This window comes from Heterodontus francisci, chromosome 26 (genome assembly GCF_036365525.1).
Source record: "Heterodontus francisci isolate sHetFra1 chromosome 26, sHetFra1.hap1, whole genome shotgun sequence".
Lineage (NCBI taxonomy): Eukaryota > Metazoa > Chordata > Chondrichthyes > Heterodontiformes > Heterodontidae > Heterodontus > Heterodontus francisci.
In genome coordinates, this window is record NC_090396.1 from 37750873 (window position 1) to 37769934 (window position 19062).

Genomic DNA, 19062 nt, shown 5'->3' on the forward strand with positions numbered 1-19062 from the left:
AGAGAGAGAAAACGCCTCAAGATGGAAGCGCCCACTCAGCACTTTTATAATTTATAAAAGTAAAAATGGTCACAAATGCCAGATCACCTTTGTGGAGGGGCCATTTTTCATCATTGGGGGTGGGGGCTGGGACTCCATGGAGTTTAAAAGCTGTCCGGAGTGCTGGCCCCCTGGTCTACTGCTGGGAAGCTGCCTCCGTTCTCTGGCTGTGTTTCAACCACTGCAAGGGGCCCACCTGTCAACTGGAAAAATCTAGTTGGCATGGAAGAGGGGCCTTAATAGGCCTCTTAATTGGCTTAATAGGCTACTCCCCCACATGGGGGAGCGGGTAGCTGTTCCAGACCTGACCCGGCCTCCTGGAAAATGGCTGGGAGTCTGGATGGTACCGGCTGGCGGCAGGAAATTCTGGGCCCACCCACCTCCTTTCCCACCCACCTCCTTTCCCACCCACCTCCTCTCCCACCCACCTCCTTTCTCACCCACATCTCACACTAAAATACTCCCTATTGATTCAGTTTCATATTGAGAAATATTGTTGGGGGGCACAGGAGACAGGGCTTTGATCTGCATGTATCCTGTGATGAAGTTGTTTTGATGGTGATGTTGACCATAGATGTCCAAATGGAGAAGTATTATATTTCCGAGCACTGACGTCATTCAATTAGATCTGCACGTAAATTCATCAACAAGTTCCGTTCCGCTGAGAAAGGAGTGGAATATCAACAATGCAGCAGCCATCCTTCCATTCTGAGCTGACATATATGCACACACACACATATATATATATATCCAATATTAACTATTTATTGCAGGGTGTGGAGTTGGAGCTTGTTCCATCATGTCACATCTCATTAAAATAGGGGTCGTTAGCTTGGATTTGACCTTTCTGAAAAGTTGATCTTTTCATTTTCTGTTGAAGATATTTCTAAGAGAATAGAAATCGTGTGCTTCTTAACCAGCACCCTGCTCCTTCCCCTAAATGTTTATGGTGGACTGAGTAAAAAAAAAGTTTAATATATTGCTGAAACCTCATCTATCTCTCTGTCAGCCCCTGTCTTGGCTATTCTGATGCTCTCCCGGACGGCCTCCCATCCTCCATCCTCTGTAAACTTCAGCTCATGCAACACTGCTGCCTGCATCCTGTCCTGCACATCCACACACTGACCTACATTAGCTCCTGATCTTTGAATGCCTCCAATTTAAAATTCTCATCCTGATGTTTAAATCCCATCATAAACACACCCTTCCTAACTACCCCCCTCCCCAAACTCTGTTCCTCTAATCCTGGTCTTCGATGCATCATCCCCATCTCTTTGTCCCATCGTTGGTGGTGGCCTAAGCCTCATTCTCTGTAATTGCTTTCCTAAGCCCCTTCACATCCTTCATTTCTTTTCAGGACCTCATAAAACCCACTTCTTTGACCTAATATCTTCTTTGGTTTGATGTCCATTTTTCTGATTATGCCTGTGACAAGTTTGGGGCATTTTTTTTTATTCATTTGTGGGATGTGGGCATCACTGGGCTAGGCCAGCATTTATTGCCCATCCCTAATTGCTCTTGAACTGAGTTGCTTGCCAGGGCATTTTAAGAGTCAACCACATTGCTGTGGATCTAGTGTCATATGTAGGTCAAACATGTATGGCAGATTTCCTTTCCTAAAGAACATTAGTGAACAAGATGGTTTTTTACAATAATCGATAATGGTTTCACAGTGACCATTAGACTAGCTTTTTAATTCCCAGATTAATGGAATTCAAATTTTGCCATCTGCTATGGTGGGATTCAAACCCATGCTCCCAGAGCAGGAGCCTGGGTTTCTGGTCTAGAGACATTACCACTATGCCATCGCCTTTCTTATGTATATTGCTATGTATATGCAATATGTTAAAGGCACACCAACATTTAACAAATTTAAAGAACCTTGTATTACAAAAGCATCATCACATCACATGAGAATGATATGTGTCAGTTTGAGATCTCTGTGGTAACTGAGACAGTGGCCCTTTGATATATGAATTAAGGGCATTTGTTTAGATGGAGGAATAGATTTAAAGACTTGACCAATGAGCAGTGCAATTCTCTACAAATATAGTGCTCTCTTTTACACCATGTTACTTATACGGTTTCCAAAAATCCTTTCTGTTATCAGAAACCAAAGAACTAGCAGAAATAAAGCAACAACACTGTGTACTTTTAAATTCAATGTGTTATTGCATGTTGCAATGGGGAAATTATATATCTGCTTGTAGAGCTAAGGTTTGCGCTTCTCAGTTCCACTATTTATGCCAGCTTCTATGATCATTTAGTGTCAAAGGCAGTTGCAATTGTAATTGTGAGCCTACGCATCTGTCACCATGTAGTGGGTGGGGGTGAGACCACAGACAGCATTGAAGCTTACTATGTTGGCATGGTTCCAAACTGACATCCTTGATGTGGGAGCTTGAGCCTCAGGCTCAATCCACTGCCTCACTTTTTAAACCATGCCCATCAATGGTTAGGGACAGATGGAGGATATATAAGAGATCCTGCCACTCTTCCTTAAGAGTAACTTAACATTTTCTCCCTATTTGTTGTGACACAGTCACACACAGGGCCTTCATGTCTGTCCACATCATTCACCCACCCACATGCTGCACTGACATCTTACTGTAGCACGTACACATAACCACAGGCTACTGCACACTTAGCTGATCATAGCACAGAAATAAAATTCCTGTAAGTCCATCTATGGAATTCAACAATGGGAAATGTCTTCTCTTAGGGGCACAGCATGTGGTGTGCAGTAGTACAAAGTTAAATTAATTTCAGAATTGGATCTCCCATTTTAAACTACTGCCTGCAGGGTTTCCTCTATTCTTTTATTATTTTTTATTGAGCCTTTAAAATATATAATCTCTTGGTAATTAGTGAACAGAATTTAGAAAACAAACTTGTCAGTGCATATTTCTGAATCCCTTTAAACATTGACAATGATGAAGTACAGTTTGTATAGTGGTTTCCCCAGATGTGTTTTCTTAAGCACTTGGAATGGAGGACAATGCAGGAAGCAATGTTTAAGAAATCATAGGAAAAGCACAGTAAATTTGTAGTAATTGTGATCTGCATGCAAGTATTCATAATTGATTTGCTAAGTTGTGTTGAGCACTGCTTCATTTCTGTGAATGTGTACAGACCTGAAATATATATCAGTACATTTTAGAAACTCAAAATTGCAATGAGCATGTAACGAGTTTGTCACTGTACACGCTCCCCATGCACTACTGCACTTTGATGGGGGCTCCACCATACTGAGTTATCTCCAGTGATTCCTGTTGAAATTAGTGACTTGATATGATTGCTCCCCAAGTAACACTGGGCACTGGGCAAGGCATCCATAGGAAAAACATAAGGAAGGATCAAATTGCAGTGAAGTTTTAAATTGATGCCAGGTGTTTAATATCGAGTGTGTGCTTCCCTTTTCAAACTCATTATCAAGGTACAATTTCTATTAAAAGCATAGGATTTTTTTCAAGGAACTGCTTCAGACTAAGGGCTTAAGATGTTTCATACTCAGATATCTCCATGTCTCTGTGGGAGAGTAGAGACAAAGTGCTGTGCAACCAGCTTCAGTTTGAAATACTTCAAATGTTTGGAGGCACAGCTGTTGTGGGCTGCACACCAGAGCTTTGACTTGATTTGTAAAGGTATGTGGGTTCTAAAGTTGTGCTACTTATCTGTATTTATTTCTCTTCTGATATTCATCCCTTACATTAATGTTGCAGAGTGTGGGTCCGCTCACAAAATCCCCACAGCTGCTAATCTCCAACACTGGAAAGGCGCTGGACGGCAGCCACAGGCCTTCATGGGGGGAGGGGAGAATAAATCAGAAGACAAGTCAGCCATGACCATTCTCACTCATCTCCACAGTAGCCGCTTCTTGGTAGCGTTCTGCCAGAGCTGGAAGCAGACTGTCTGTTTGGCCTCTCACTGAAGATATGATGAGTTGGGGCCCAGAAGAGGATGGTTAATAGAAAAAATAGACCCACGTGTAGAAATGTAATTTAAGCTTGTGTGGAGAGTTGGAGTGTTCTCCCATTACTGTATAAACGTTTTGCCTGCTATATCACTCAGTCACAAGAAAAACTGATGTCAGGTTCACCACCAGTTGGGCGACTACATTGGCCTCAGCATTTGAACATTTTTGTTTTTTGCTGCTCATTTTACAGTCAAAGAATTGAACCACTGTTTTCAGTGTGATTATCACCCTTAAAGTCAATATATTTCAGCAGGATTGTCTAATTCCAGTTAATTTTGTGTAAGAATTACATTGCAATGCATTATTGTGAATGTTTCTGTTTTTGTCATTCTAGTTTATTGATTACAGTTGCTATCTGTCACAGCGCTTGACTATTGTAATATTCCCACAACACAGCTCTTCAACACACAAAATGTGGATCGCATTAGCCCTAGATCACTCATTCATTTTGTCCCTCCAATTTTCACTGCACTTCTGCTGCAGTCACTCATGGGATATAATTCTACAAGTACTTGTGACCATAATGTAGTTTGTCCAAGTAACCATTCTTCATATGTGTGTCTAATGAGGGAATCACCAGGCTTGTTGACTGAAGAGGATTATTGTTTTTTTGCTGCTCATTTTAAATCGAAGACAAAGAATTGAACCACTGTTTTCAGTGTGATTATTACACTTTAGAGTCAATGTATTTCAGCAGGATTGTCTAATTCCAGTTAATTTTGTGTAAGGATTGCATTGCATTATTGTACATGTTTCTGAACTCCAAGATCCCATATGCTTTGCTAACCACTCTCTCAGTATGTCCTGCCACCTTCAAAGATCAATGCACATGCACCCCAGGTCCCTCTGTTCCCGCACACCCTTTAGAACTGTGCTATTAAGTCTATATTGCCTTTCCCTATTCCTTCTGCCAAAATGCATCACCTCACACTTGTCAATATTAAATTCCATCTGCCACCTCTCTGCCCATTCTGCTAGCCTCTTTATGTCCTGTTGTAGACGGTTCAAATCATCCTCACTGTTTGCCACACCTCCAAGTTTGGTATCATCAGCAAATTTTGAAATTCTACTCTGCATTCCAAGATCCAAGTCACTCATATATAGCAAAAAAGCAGTGGTCCCAGCACTGACCCTTGGGGAACACCACGGTCAACCATCCTCCAGTCTAAAAAAAAACATTTACCACGACTCACTGTTTTCTGTCCTTGAGACAATTTTTTTATCCAATTGGACACAGAGCCACCTATTCCATGAGCCTCAGTTTTGTTAACCAGCCTTTTATATGGTACTTTATCAAACGCTTTCTTAAAATCCATATAGACAACATCCACCATATTCCTTTCATCAACCTTCTCTGTTAACCTCATCAAAAAATTCAATTAAATTAGTCAAGTATAATCTCCCGTTCACAAATCCATGCTGGTTCTCCTTAATTAACTCAAACCTCTCTAAGTGTCTGTCGATTTTTTTCCCCTGATTATTGTTTCTAAAATCTCACCCACCACTGATGTTAAACTAACTAGCTTGTAGTTGCTAGGTCTATGCTTACACCCTTTCTTGAATAAGAGTGTCACATTTGCCACTCTGCAATCCTCTGGCACCTTCCACATATCCAGGGAAGATTGGAAGATTATGGCAAGCCCTTCTGCTATCTCCATTCCCACTTCCTTTAGCAGCCTGGGATGCAAGCCATCCAGACCAGGTGACTTATCTAGCCTAATGTCATGAAGACTCCCATCTGTCTGCTAAGATGGAGAATCCACAAACGCAGGAGTGGTTAAACTAGCTGGTCACATGACTAACCTGCTGACCCAAGCTTTTGGAACTAGTCGCAGGACAATTTGAAGACAGACTGCAGATTGCAACTGAACCTGGAACAAGACAGCCTCTCTCCTGGCTGGCTCTCTCTCTCGCTTTCTCACAAACTTCCGGATGCAGTGAAGTCACTTAAACCTCAAGAGAGAAATGACTCCATCAAAACAAGTTAAATCTTGTACTGGGCCCCAACGAACAGCAAGACTTACCGGCAACCAAAGCCTCCACATCGAACTCAGAGGACTGTAATTACGACCCAGCTATTGCCTCAAACCTTTCCCCTTTATTCTGTCTTTCTTTGTTTATGGCGCATGCATGCTAGCATGGTCGCGTCGCGTACTTGTAGCCGTTAACCGAATTAGAGTTTAAGATTATAAGCAAGTGAGGTGGGGGTGGGGCAAGAGATAACAAAGGAGAAGGTGCAGATTGGACCAGGCCACATAGCTGACCAAAAGGTCACGGAGCAAAGGCAAACAATATGTTAATAGTGTGTTGAAGGACAAAGCATTAGTACAGATTAGGTGTAAATACACTGAATATTGAACAGCAGCAAGTGCAAACCTCATTGCTTACCCACTGTTCTTTTCAGGTTTTTTTTCAGGTTTGCACTTGCTGCTGTTCAATATTCAGTGTATTTACACCTAATCTGTACTAATGCTTTGTCTTTCAACACACTATTAACATATTGTTTGCCTTTGCTCCGTGACCTTTTGGTCAGCTATGTGGCCTGGTCCAATCTGCACCTTCTCCTTTGTTATCTCTTGCCCCACCCCCACCTCACTTGCTTATAATCTGTGACTTTTCTAATATTTGTCAGTTCCGAAGAAGGGTCACTGACCCGAAACGTTAACTCTGCTTCTCTTTTCACAGATGCTGCCAGACCTGCTGAGTGATTCCAGCATTTCTTGTCTACTGATATTTTGTCAGATTCATCTTCCTTAATGAACACTGATACAAAGTACTTATTAAGTATTTTAGCCGTGCCCTGCGCCTCCAAGCATATATTACCTCCTTTGGCCTCAATAGGCCCCACTCCACCTCTTACTGCCCGCTTACCATTTATATGCCAGAAAAATATTTTTTGGGTTCCCTTTTATATTGACTGTCACTCCCAGCATGTTCTCTTTTCCAGTCTTATTTTCCTCTTCATCTCCCCTCATTGAATAAGGCCTGGTTCTCACATGAAGAATTCACCTGACATGCATCTCATACACCCTCTTTTTTTTGTTTCATCATAATCTCTATCTCCCTCATCATCCAAGGAGCCTGTTTTTGGTTCCCCTAACTTTCACCCTTGTTGAAATGTATCTAACCTGTACCTGCAGCATCTCTTCCTTAAGGATAGTCCATTGTTCCGATACAGCTTTTCCTGTCAGTCATTTGTTCCATTTTACCCTGGCTAGATCCCTTCTCATTGCAATTAAATTAGCTCTCTTTCAATCTAACAGTTGTACCTTATTTCGTTCCTTGCTTTTCTGCCTTACTGCTCTAAATGTTATGATACGATGATCACTCTTACACAAGTGCACCCCGACAGACACTTGGTGCACTTGGCCCAGCTCATTCCTCAGCACCAGGTCCAGCAATGCCTCCTTTCTAGTTGGGCTGAGAACATACTGATCAAGGGAGTTGTCCTGAACACATTTCAGAAATTCCTCCTCTCCTTTTACTCTAACATTATCCCGATCGCTATTAGGGTAATTCAAGACCTGCAATATCACCACTGTAGTTTTTGCACATCCCTGATTTCCTTGTAGATTTGCTCCTCTATCTCTCACTATTTGGAGGCCTATAGAGTACCCCTGGTAACGTGATCATACCCTTTTCGCTTCTCAGCTCTAACCAAACGGATTCTGTCCTTGTCCCGTCAAGGACATCCTCCCTTTCCAACACTATAATGTCTTCCCTAACAAGTACTGCCACCCCACCTCCCTTTTTTCCTTCTCTATCTTTTCTGAACATTTTATATCCTTGTATATTAAGTGCCCAGTCCTCGCCATTATTGTCAGTACAACATATTCCCATACTGCTGTTTGTTCTTGTAGCTCACCAACCTTATTCATCACACTTTGTGTGCTTACACACATGCATTGTAATCCTGTCTTTGCATTCCTCATAATCATTCTCAGTCTGCTCCCATCTAGTATGGAACTATTCCCCTCTCTAGTACTGTCCAGCACTCTCACATTATGCACCTTATTCCTCTTTTCTACTTCTATATGCTGGTGCCCACCCCCATGCCAACTTAGGTTAAACCCTCCCCAACCACATTAGTGAATCTCCCCGGGAGGACATTGATCCCAGTCCTGTTGAGGTGACTTCTGCCCCAGAACTGGTCCCAATGCCCCAAGAATCTGAAGCCCTCCCTCCTGCACCATGCTTCAAGCCACACATTGATCCTTCCTGTCTTCCTATTTCTACTCTCACTAGCACGTGGTACTGGGAGTAATCCAGAGATTCCTACCTTCGAGGACCTACTCTTTAACTTCCTCCCTAGCTCCTGAAAATCTGACCACAGGACCTCAATACCTACCCTTGCTATGTCATTGGTACCAATGTGTACCTCAACTTCTGGCTCACTCTCATCCCCCTGCAGAATATCCTGCACTCTCTCTGTGATGTACTTTATCCTGGCACCAGGGAGGCAACACATCATGCAGGACTCACGATAATGGTTACAGAAATGCCTGTCTGTCCTTTGCTATGGAATTACCTATAACAGCTGCATTTCTGCACTTTGCTGTTCCCTTCTGTACAGTCCCATGGACTCTGGGGTCTGGACTGCAATCCAAGGTGTCGTCAATCCCAGCAGTCTCCAAAGGCTGAGTACCAGTTTGAGAGTGACACACACCCTGCAGACTCCTGCACTTCCTGCTTCTTCCTACTCTTCTGGATAGCCACCCACCTACAATCCTGAACTCTTACTGCCTGTGGGCATATGATCCAGGAAACTGTTCTGCTCCCTGATGCTCCGCAGTCACTCCAGCTACCCCTCAAGGCCGGACATCCTGTGCTCAAGCTGAAGCAGCTGGAGACACCTCCTACACTCATGGTCACCCAAGACACGTGAAGCGTCCTGAAGTTCCCACATGGCGAAGGAATTGCAATCAACAGGTCCCAGCTGCCCATCCATGATCTAATTAACAAGAACCCCTCTATTCCCTTTTATAACAAACTACTTAGTACCCTATTTAAACTATCAATTTTAATTATTACTTCTAGACCTGCCCTGTGCTTATACTCTTACGACAACAGTGTGGCACAGTGGCGCAGTGGTTAGCACTGTAGCCTCACAGCTCCAGCGACCCGGGTTCAATTCTGGGTACTGCCTGTGTGGAGTTTGCAAGATCTCCCTGTGTCTGTGTGGGTTTCCTCCGGGTGCTCCGGTTTCCTCCCACAGCCAAAAGACTTGCAGGTTGATAGGTAAATTGGCCATTAGCAATTGCCCCTAGTGTAGGTAGGTGGTAGGGGAACATAGAGACAGGTGAGGATGTTGTAGGAATATGGGATTAGTGTAGGATTAGTATAAATGGGTGGTTAATGGTCGGCACAGACCCGGTGGGCCGAAGGGCCTGTTTCAGTGCTGTATCTCTAAAATCTAAATCTAAAAACACTTATTGTTATACTATTCTGACTGAATAATTTTAATTTCCCAGCTCCTAACTTGAACCAATACCCTGGCTTAAAGAGAAAAATACTCAAAAATACACAACCAATCACTTACCTTCTTCCCTGTGATGTCACGTTGTGAGTTACTTTAGAACGCAGTCAGTTGGGACCTCCCTCTCAGTCCCACTCCTTTATCCGGCCCCCGGTCTCACTGTGCTTTCCCTCAGGCCCGCTCCTTTATCCTGCACCCAGTCTCACTGTGCTTTCCCTCAGGCCCGCTCCTTTATCCTGCACCCAGTCTCACTGTGCTTTCCCTCAGGCCCGCTCCTTTATCTTGCTGCATGTCTCACTGTGCTTTCCCTCAGACCCACTCCTTTATCCTGCCCCCAGTCTCACTGTGCTTTCCCTCAGTCCCGCACCTTTATCCTGCCACCAGTCTCATTGTGCTTTCCCTCAGTCCTGCACCTTTATCTTGCCCCCGGTCTCACTGTGCTTTCCCTCAGACCCACTCCTTTATCCTGCCCCCAGTCTCACTGTGCTTTCCCACAGGCCCGCTCCTTTATCCTGCCCCCAGTCTCACTGTGCTTTCCCACAGGCCCGCTCCTTTATCCTGCCCCCAGTCTCACTGTGCTTTCCCACAGGCCCGCTCCTTTATCCTGCCCCCAGTCTCACTGTGCTTTCCCTCAGGCCCGCTCCTTTATCCTGCCCCCAGTCTCACTGTGCTTTCCCTCAGTCCCGCACCTTAATCCTGCCCCCAGTCTCACTGTGCTTTCCCTCAGTCCCGCACCTTAATCCTGCTCCCAGTCTCACTGTGCTTTCCCTCAGGCCCACTCCTTTATCCTGCCCCCAGTCTCACTGTGCTTTCCCACAGGCCCGCTCCGTCATCCTGCCCCCAGTCTCACTGTGCTTTCCCACAGGCCCGCTCCTTTATCCTGCCCCCAGTCTCACTGTGCTTTCCCTCAGGCCCGCTCCTTTATCCTGCCCCCAGTCTCACTGTGCTTTCCCTCAGTCCCGCACCTTAATCCTGCCCCCAGTCTCACTGTGCTTTTCCTCAGTCCCGCTCCTTTATCCTGCCCCCAGTCTCACTGTGCTTTCCCTCAGGCCCGCTCCTTAATCCTGCCCCCAGTCTCACTGTGCTTTTCCTCAGTCCTGCACCTTTATCCTGCCCCCTGTCTCACTGTGCTTTCCCTCAGACCCGCTCCTTTATCCTGCTGACAGTCTCACTATGTTTCCCCTCAGGCCCGCTCCTTTATCCTGCCCCCAGTCTCACTATGTTTTCCCTCAGGCCCTCTCCTTTATCCTGCTGACAGTCTCACTATGTTTCCCCTCAGGCCCGCTCCTTTATCCTGCCCCCAGTCTCACTATGTTTTCCCTCAGGCCCTCTCCTTTATCCTGCTGACAGTCTCACTGTGCTTTCCCTCAGGCCCGCTCCTTTCTATTATTCACAAATGCATCCTTTCCAACACAATGGCCAGAATCAAAACCCTGACTGGATGAGTAAAATAAGACAGGAAAGTCCAAAACGTATATCAAGTTTTAGCTTAGTACTGTTAAATTAAATTTACCTCTATTTTATCTGTATTTATTAACCTTTAAAGTTGGTGTATTAAGCTCACTGGTACAGCCCCAATATTAGGATTAAAAACTGCCTTAATGGCAGTGGTGCTATTGTCACACCTCTAGTTCATTGATTACATTTGATGTTTTCTGGGGTGCTTGCAATATTTTTCATGGCTGTTCAGCCAAATCAAATGTGACGGGAATAGAAAAGGTACAGTATGGAATAATATAAATTCTCTGGATGATGAGAATTTCATGTGGAGATTGAGTGGTTGCAGAAGGTAAAGTAAAGCACATCCTCAGGTATTGAAGTAACAAGAAGATTTCTTGGAAAAGGAATCTGAAAACATAAGACTGCAGCTCCCATCAGCAATTGCCAATAAAATAATTAGTTGGTTCTCGTTTACAATGTCTGGGAGTTGCACAGAATTACTTCGAATGTACAACATGGAAACAGACCATTTGACCCAGCTGCTCGGTGCTGGTGTTTATGTTCCACACTCCTCCTACCCCTCTTCATCTAATCCTATCAACATAACCTTCTATTCCCTTCTTCCTCATGTGTTTATCTAGTTGCTTCTTAAGTGCTTCTATGCTATTTGACTCAACTACTCCTTGTCGTATCAAATTCCACATTCTCACCGTACTCTCGGTAAAGAAGTTTCCTCTGAATTCTCTGTTGTGTTTATTATTTTTGATACTTATGCCCCTTAGTTTTGGTTTCCCTTCAAAGTGGAAGCATCTTCTCTATGTCTACCCCATCAAGCCCTTTCTTAATTTTAAAGACCTCTATTAGGTCATCTTCTTCTTTGGCCTTATTGTCTCAGGAGACAATGGGTAAGCGCCTGGAGGTGGTCAGTGGTGTGTGGAGCAGCGCCTGGAGTGGCTATAAAGGCCAATACTAGAGTGACAGACTCTTCCACAGGTGCTGCAGAAAAAATTGGTTGTCGGGGCTGTTACACAGTTGGCTCTCCCCTTGCGCTTCTGTCTTTTTTCCTGCCAACTGCTAAGTCTCTTCGACTCGCCACACTTTAGCCCCACCTTTATGGCTGCCTGCCAGCTCTGGCGATCGCTGGCAACTGACTCCCATGACTTGTGATCAATGTCACAGGACTTCATGTCGCATTTGCAGACGTCTGTAAAGCGGAGACATGGACGGCCGGTAGTTCTGATACCAGTGGCGAGCTCGCTGTACAATGTGTCCTTGGGGATCCTGCCATCTTCCATGCAGCTCACATGGCCAAGCCATCTCAAGCGCCGCTGACTCAGTAGTGTGCATAAGCTGGGGATGTTGGCCGCCTCGAGGACTACTGTGTTGGAGATGCGGTCCTGCCACCTGATGCCAAGGATTCTCCAGAGGCAGCGAAGATGGAATGAATTGAGACGTCGCTCTTGGCTGACATATGTCGTCCAGGCCTCGCTGCCGTAGAGCAAGGTACTGAGGACACTGGCTTGATACACTCGGACTTTTGTGTTCCGTGTCAGTGCGCCATTTTCCCACACTCTCTTGGCCAGTCTGGACATAGCAGTGGAATCCTTTCCCATGCGCTTGTTGATTTCTGCATCGAGAGACAGGTTACTGGTCATACGCGCATGCGAACATTCGAATTCGGAGCAGAAATAGGCCATTCGGCCCCTGTAGCCTGCTTCCCATTCAATAAGATCATGACTGATCTGTTTGTGTCTGGAATTCCACCCTCCCATCTACCCCTGATAACCTTTGATTCCCTTGCCTCACAAGAATCTATCTACCTCTGCCTTAAAATTATTCAATAACACCACCTCCACCACCTTCAGCAGCAGAGAGTTCGAATGTCACACAACCCTCTGAGAGGTCACCCCAAGTCTTCTCTTTTCTGGAGAAAAGAGCCCCAGCCAGTTAGATAACTAGCTAGAACTTCTGGAGGTTTATTTTCACTCTACCAGTTGTCCTCATTTTCTCCCTTCCCCTCCCCCTCACTGGACTATGCTTCCACAGATGTTGAGGTAGCTTGCTGTAATCCGGCACAGACACGATGGGCTGAATGGTCACCTTCTGTGCTGTAACCATTCTATGATTCGGTGTCCATTCTTCATGCGTAAGCCTGGATTGTGTCAGTGGACTATTTTAGCATGGAGAATATCATGGGCTGGAGTTTCAGCCCCTGCTGGGGTCAGGATTGGAGGTGGGTGTGTGCTAAAAATAGCCAGCATGTCAATTCCCTGCCTCCATTCCACCCCTGGGCTATTTTTCCAGAGGCGGGATGGGTGGGGCAGCAGGGTTGCCTGCCTACAAGTGGCGGGTAGCCAACACAGCTCATTAAGAGCCTATTGAGGCCAATTAAAGGATGCTGACTGGGATTTTCCAGTTGGACTCTAGGTCCCCACAGGTGGCAGGGACCAGTTTAGATGCCTGGAGATGGCCTTCTGATGGCAGACCGAGGGGCCAGCGCTCGAGGCAGGCCTAGGAGCCCTCTCTGCCTGCCTGGGTGCAGGAGCAGCTGCAGACTACCCGATAGAGGGGTTGCTCCTCCTCCTCAATGGTGGCCTGTCTGCAAAATCCATTTTGCAGTTTGTTTTAAAAAAGTTGGAGAGAGGGTGCCTCCTTTTTGAAGTGTCTTCCCCATTATTTACCTTCTATCGCAGCCTGCTGCTCCATTCAAGCTGGAAGGCCTCTGATTGGCCCTCCAACTGTGAGGGCCCACCTGCCGTTCTTAAGTTGGGCGGCGAGCCTGCCTCCAGGCCAAGTAAGGGGGCACCCCGTGAAAATCAGGGCCAGTGACTGTTTCCCCTCCCCCTCCCCGGCCGCCCAGGAGCTGGTTCGGGACTTGGAAATGGTCCCGATCTCTGTTTCCCACCCCCAGAGGGAAAATCCTGCCCCATAACTGAGCCAGCTGATGTCCTTTCCTGATACTAATACATATGCACTTCCAACAGCTGTCATCAGCTGTGATCAGGAGTGGAACCCTGGCTGAATTCACAGCCTTTGGAATGCTACAACTAATTATATTGTCCCTCTGAAATCAAATTATAAATCAACAAAGTCCAGGGACTGAACTTGACAGTTTCCTGGTCTGGTTGGCTCAGCTACGTCCTGCCTTAAGTAGTAGATTTCGGGCAACAATCCTCTGCATTTTATGGTGTCATAGCCAGCAATTATTCAGATATGGTGCATTTATTAACCACTGGCCGGTTATTATAAGGGCTGCTTTGATTATTGAATCAGAGCCCATTTACTCGATAATGGCAACCACATTTTGATAAAATGGCAGCTTGGTGGCTCAGTTCCCTTTTTGCTCTGCTGCCAGCTGTTAGGGTGCCACGTGGTTCTGGTATGGTGAATTCCCATTCTCAGCTGGCAACTAGGATAGGAGATGTGCTAAGCAGAGATGAGCAACTTTAGAGACAATTTGGACTTGTGAAAGATTTCCTCATTTCTTGGCTACTCGTCAAATATAATATTGATGGAGGGTTGGGAACAGATGATGAGGTGCATAGACATAATGCCATTTAAGGTTGGGTGCCTCATCAGCATGTGCACTAATTGGAGATGTGTGATGGTTATTGAGGTTTATTAGTAGGATACATATATGCCAACTTGGAAAACCAGCAAAAGCAGACCAACGATTTCAGAAAAGCTGGCATAGTCCCCTAAAGGTGACAACTTCAGAACAACAATAACATATGAAAACAAGTAGTTTTATGGGCTCTGCATTTCAGGTGATAGATATATTCCTTCACAGTGTTGGAGGAAAAAAAGAATATGATAGCTTGAAGGGAAAATTTAAATGGTGGAGACACAAACTTGGTGGTGTGTTTCCAGGGGTGGTTCTGTGGCATGGATTAAGAATTATGCATTTTTTGAAAATGCATTTATACTTCACTGGAGATGGATAGTTAATCTAAAAGAAAGTACAGCTGTATTAAAAAAAAAATCAGCCGGAGCAGCATTTATCCAAAAGTTGCTATGCTCTTCTCCTTCTAACCTAGTTAGGCTGGCACTCTTCCACTCTCCCAGTCCAAATTATAACTTTTCTTCAAACAGTTTACACTGGCGCTGTTTACCAATCCTCCCCCATCATGCTGGTTCTCTTCCTTTCCACTTGCTTTTGATTAATGCAAGCAGTATCCACCACATTCTCTTTGAGTTAATTCTGGTACTCTTCTTCCCTCCCCACGCTGAAGTGTTACTTTCAGCCTGCTCCTTCTTCTATCCTGAAAAGCACTACTCCTCAGTTCTGCCACAGCCCTTTGCCCTTCATTGCCAATTGTTTCTGTCTTCATTTCCTCTTCTCCCTCCCTTTCATTTCACCTCCCCATCTCTTCTTCACTGCTTTCCATTCCCTTCTTCATTGCCATTCATTGTCCCCACCCTTTCACTTCTATCAATTTTCCCCTGCTTCGTTCTGATGGCTGTTGCTCTGTAACTAATCCCTGTCTCTTCTCAGTACTTATGATCAAGATTACAGCTTCTGTATATTGTAGGGGGGAATTCCCACTCATGCAAGTTCCTGCCTACATTATACAGAGACCTCAATTCTGACCTGTAGTTCTGGGAGTGGCATGTAGAGCAAATAGTTCACCAACCACTAGACTCGGCAGGAGCAGGACTGGGATCAGAGGCACCTGTCTGCATGGATTTTTGTCAGCAGCCCTAGCATGCTGACTAAGTCCCAAAATATATTGTCTGTCAATGTGAAAAGCTAATGGTGGGCAGCTTTCAACAGCTGCCTGCTTTGGCTATTAAGAATGGAGATTGGATTTGATAGCAAACCTACCTAGGGAAATGTTTCTTTTGCTATGATAGTTTTACGAGTACTTTCAGGAAGATTAGTGCTGTGCAGAAACATATTGGGTATCAAGGTATGGTAGTAGTCGATTGACTTCAAGAATTCTTTCTTTTGGGCCTCCTTATCTCGAGAGACAATGGATACGCGCCTGGAGGTGGTCAGTGGTTTGTGAAGCAGTGCCTGGAGTGGCTATAAAGGCCAATTCTGGAGTGACAGGCTCTTCCACAGGTGCTGCAGAGAAATTTGTTTGTTGGGGCTGTTGCACAGTTGGCTCTCCCCTTGCGCCTCTGTCTTTTTTCCTGCCAACTACTAAGTCTCTTCGACTCGCCACAATTTAGCCCTGTCTTTATGGCTGCCCGCCAGCTCTGGCGAATGCTGGCAACTGACTCCCACGACTTGTGATCAATGTCACACGATTTCATGTCGCGTTTGCAGACGTCTTTATAACGGAGACATGGACGGCCGGTGGGTCTGATACCAGTGGCGAGCTCGCTGTACAATGTGTCTTTGGGGATCCTGCCATCTTCCATGCGGCTCACATGGCCAAGCCATCTCAAGCGCCGCTGACTCAGTAGTGTGTATAAGCTGGGGGTGTTGGCCGCTTCAAGGACTTCTGTGTTGGAGATATAGTCCTGCCACCTGATGCCAAGTATTCTCCGAAGGCAGCGAAGATGGAATGAATTGAGACGTCGCTCTTGGCTGGCATACGTTGTCCAGGCCTCGCTGCCGTAGAGCAAGGTACTGAGGACACAGGCCTGATACACTCGGACTTTTGTGTTCCGTGTCAGTGCGCCATTTTCCCACACTCTCTTGGCCAGTCTGGACATAGCAGTGGAAGCCTTACCCATGCGCCTGTTGATTTCTGCATCTAGAGACAGGTTACTGGTGATAGTTGAGCCTAGGTAGGTGAACTCTTGAACCACTTCCAGAGCGTGGTCGCCAATATTGATGGATGGAGCATTTCTGACATCCTGCCCCATGATGGTCGTTTTCTTGAGGCTGATGGTTAGGCCAAATTCATTGCAGGCAGACGCAAACCTGTCGATGAGACTCTGCAGGCATTCTTCAGTGTGAGATGTTAAAGCAGCATCGTCAGCAAAGAGGAGTTCTCTGATGAGGACTTTCCGTACTTTGGACTTCGCTCTTAGACGGGCAAGGTTGAACAACCTGCCCCCTGATCTTGTGTGGAGGAAAATTCCTTCTTCAGAGGATTTGAACGCATGTGAAAGCAGCAGGGAGAAGAAAATCCCAAAAAGTGTGGGTGCGAGAACACAGCCCTGTTTCACACCACTCAGGATAGGAAAGGGCTCTGATGAGGAGCCACCATGTTGAATTGTGCCTTTCATATTGTCATGGAATGAGGTGATGATACTTAGTAGCTTTGGTGGACATCCGATCTTTTCTAGTAGTCTGAAGAGACCACGTCTGCTGACGAGGTCAAAGGCTTTGGTGAGATCAATGAAAGCAATGTAGAGGGGCATCTGTTGTTCACGGCATTTCTCCTGTATCTGACGAAGGGAGAACAGCATGTCAATAGTCGATCTCTCTGCACGAAAGCCACACTGTGCCTCAGGGTAGACGCGCTCGGCCAGCTTCTGGAGCCTGTTCAGAGCGACTCGAACAAAGACTTTCCCCACTATGCTGAGCAGGGAGATTCCACGGTAGTTGTTGCAGTCACCGCGGTCACCTTTGTTTTTATAGAGGGTGATGATGTTGGCATCACGCATGTCCTGGGGTACTGCTCCCTCGTCCCAGCACAGGCATAGCAGTTCATGTAGTGCCGAGAGTATAGCAGGCTTGGCACTCTTGATTATTTCAGGGGTAATGCTGTCCTTCCCAGGGGCTTTTCCGCTGGCTAGGGAATCAATGGCATCACTGAGTTCCGATTTGGTTGGCTGTATGTCCAGCTCATCCATGACTGGTAGAGGCTGGGCTGCATTGAGGGCAGTCTCAGTGACAGCATTCTCCCTGGAGTACAGTTCTAGGTAGTGCTCAACCCAGCGGTCCATCTGTTTGCGTTGGTCAGTGATTATGTCCCCCGATTTAGATTTGAGGGGGGTGATCTTCTTGATGGTTGGCCCAAGAGCTCTCTTCATGCCATCATACATTCCTCTGATGTTTCCGGTGTCTGAGGCCAGCTGAATATGACTGCATAGGTGTTGCCAGTAGTCGTTTGCGCAGCGCCTGGCTGTTCTTTGTGCAGTGCTTCTGGCTGCTTTAAGTGCTGCGGATGTTAAATCGCTGGGGGCTTTCTTGTAGTTCAACAGTGCAATGCGCTTAGCGGCTATGACAGGTTCCAGCTCTTCATTATGAGATTGAAACCAGTCTGCATTTCTCTTCGCACTTTTGCCGTAGGTGGTCAAAGCTGACTCATAGATGGCGTCTCTGATGTGGGCCCACTTGGTCTCAGCATCCCCTGTGGGAGTGTTTTGAAGGGCTGTTACAAGTGAATTTAGAAATTTTTGTAACAGCTGTGGGTGAGAAATTCTGCTCGTGTTGATGCGCGGGTGGCCCTTCTGCTTGGAATGATGCAACTTCTTTGGTCTGAGTCTAACCTTGCTGCACACCAGGGAGTGGTCGGTGTCGCAGTCCGCACTGTGGAAGCTGCGTGTGATTTGAACACTGTTTAAGGCAGCTCGCCTTGTGACAATGAGGTCTAGCTGGTGCCAACGACGTGATCTTGGGTGCCTCCATGAAACCTGGTGACATGGTTTAGTGTGAAAGAACGAGTTGGTGATGCAGAGGTTATGATAGGTACACAACTCAAGCAGTCTCTGCCCGTTCTCATTCATCCTTCCAACGCCATAGCGCCCAAGGCAGGAGGGCCATGAGTCATGGTCGGCCCCAACCCTGGCATTAAAGTCCCCCAGCAGGAATAGGTGTTCGGTGTTGGGGATGCTGCTAATGATGTTATGGAGTTGTTCATAGAACTGGTCTTTAGCTTCAGGTGCGGAGCAGAGTGTTGGAGCATAGATGCTGAGTAGGTGTACTGGACCAGAGGTGGTGAGCAGTCGGATGGACAGTATGCGTTCCGAGCCATTTGAGGGAGGCTCTATCATGCTGAGCAAGGAGTTTCTGATGGCGAAGCCCACTCCATGCTGTCTTGGTTCTTCAGGATCCCTGCCCTGCCAGAAGAAGGTGTAGTCTTGCTCTGCTAGAGAGCCACTCGCGGGGAGGCGAGTCTCCTGAAGTGCTGCAATGTCCACATTGAATCTACTGAGCTCGTTGTTAATGATGGCGGTCTTCCGAGAATCGTTGATTTGTGTAAGGTCTTCCGACAGGCCAGGACACATA

General features: G+C 46.1%; 1 protein-coding gene across 10 annotated transcripts in view; it reads left to right on the forward strand.

Annotated features, from left to right (window-relative positions):
* arhgap44a (Rho GTPase activating protein 44a) overlaps nucleotides 1–19062 on the forward strand; it is a 479646-nt gene that overhangs the window by 93147 nt on the left and 367437 nt on the right. The window lies entirely within an intron of this gene.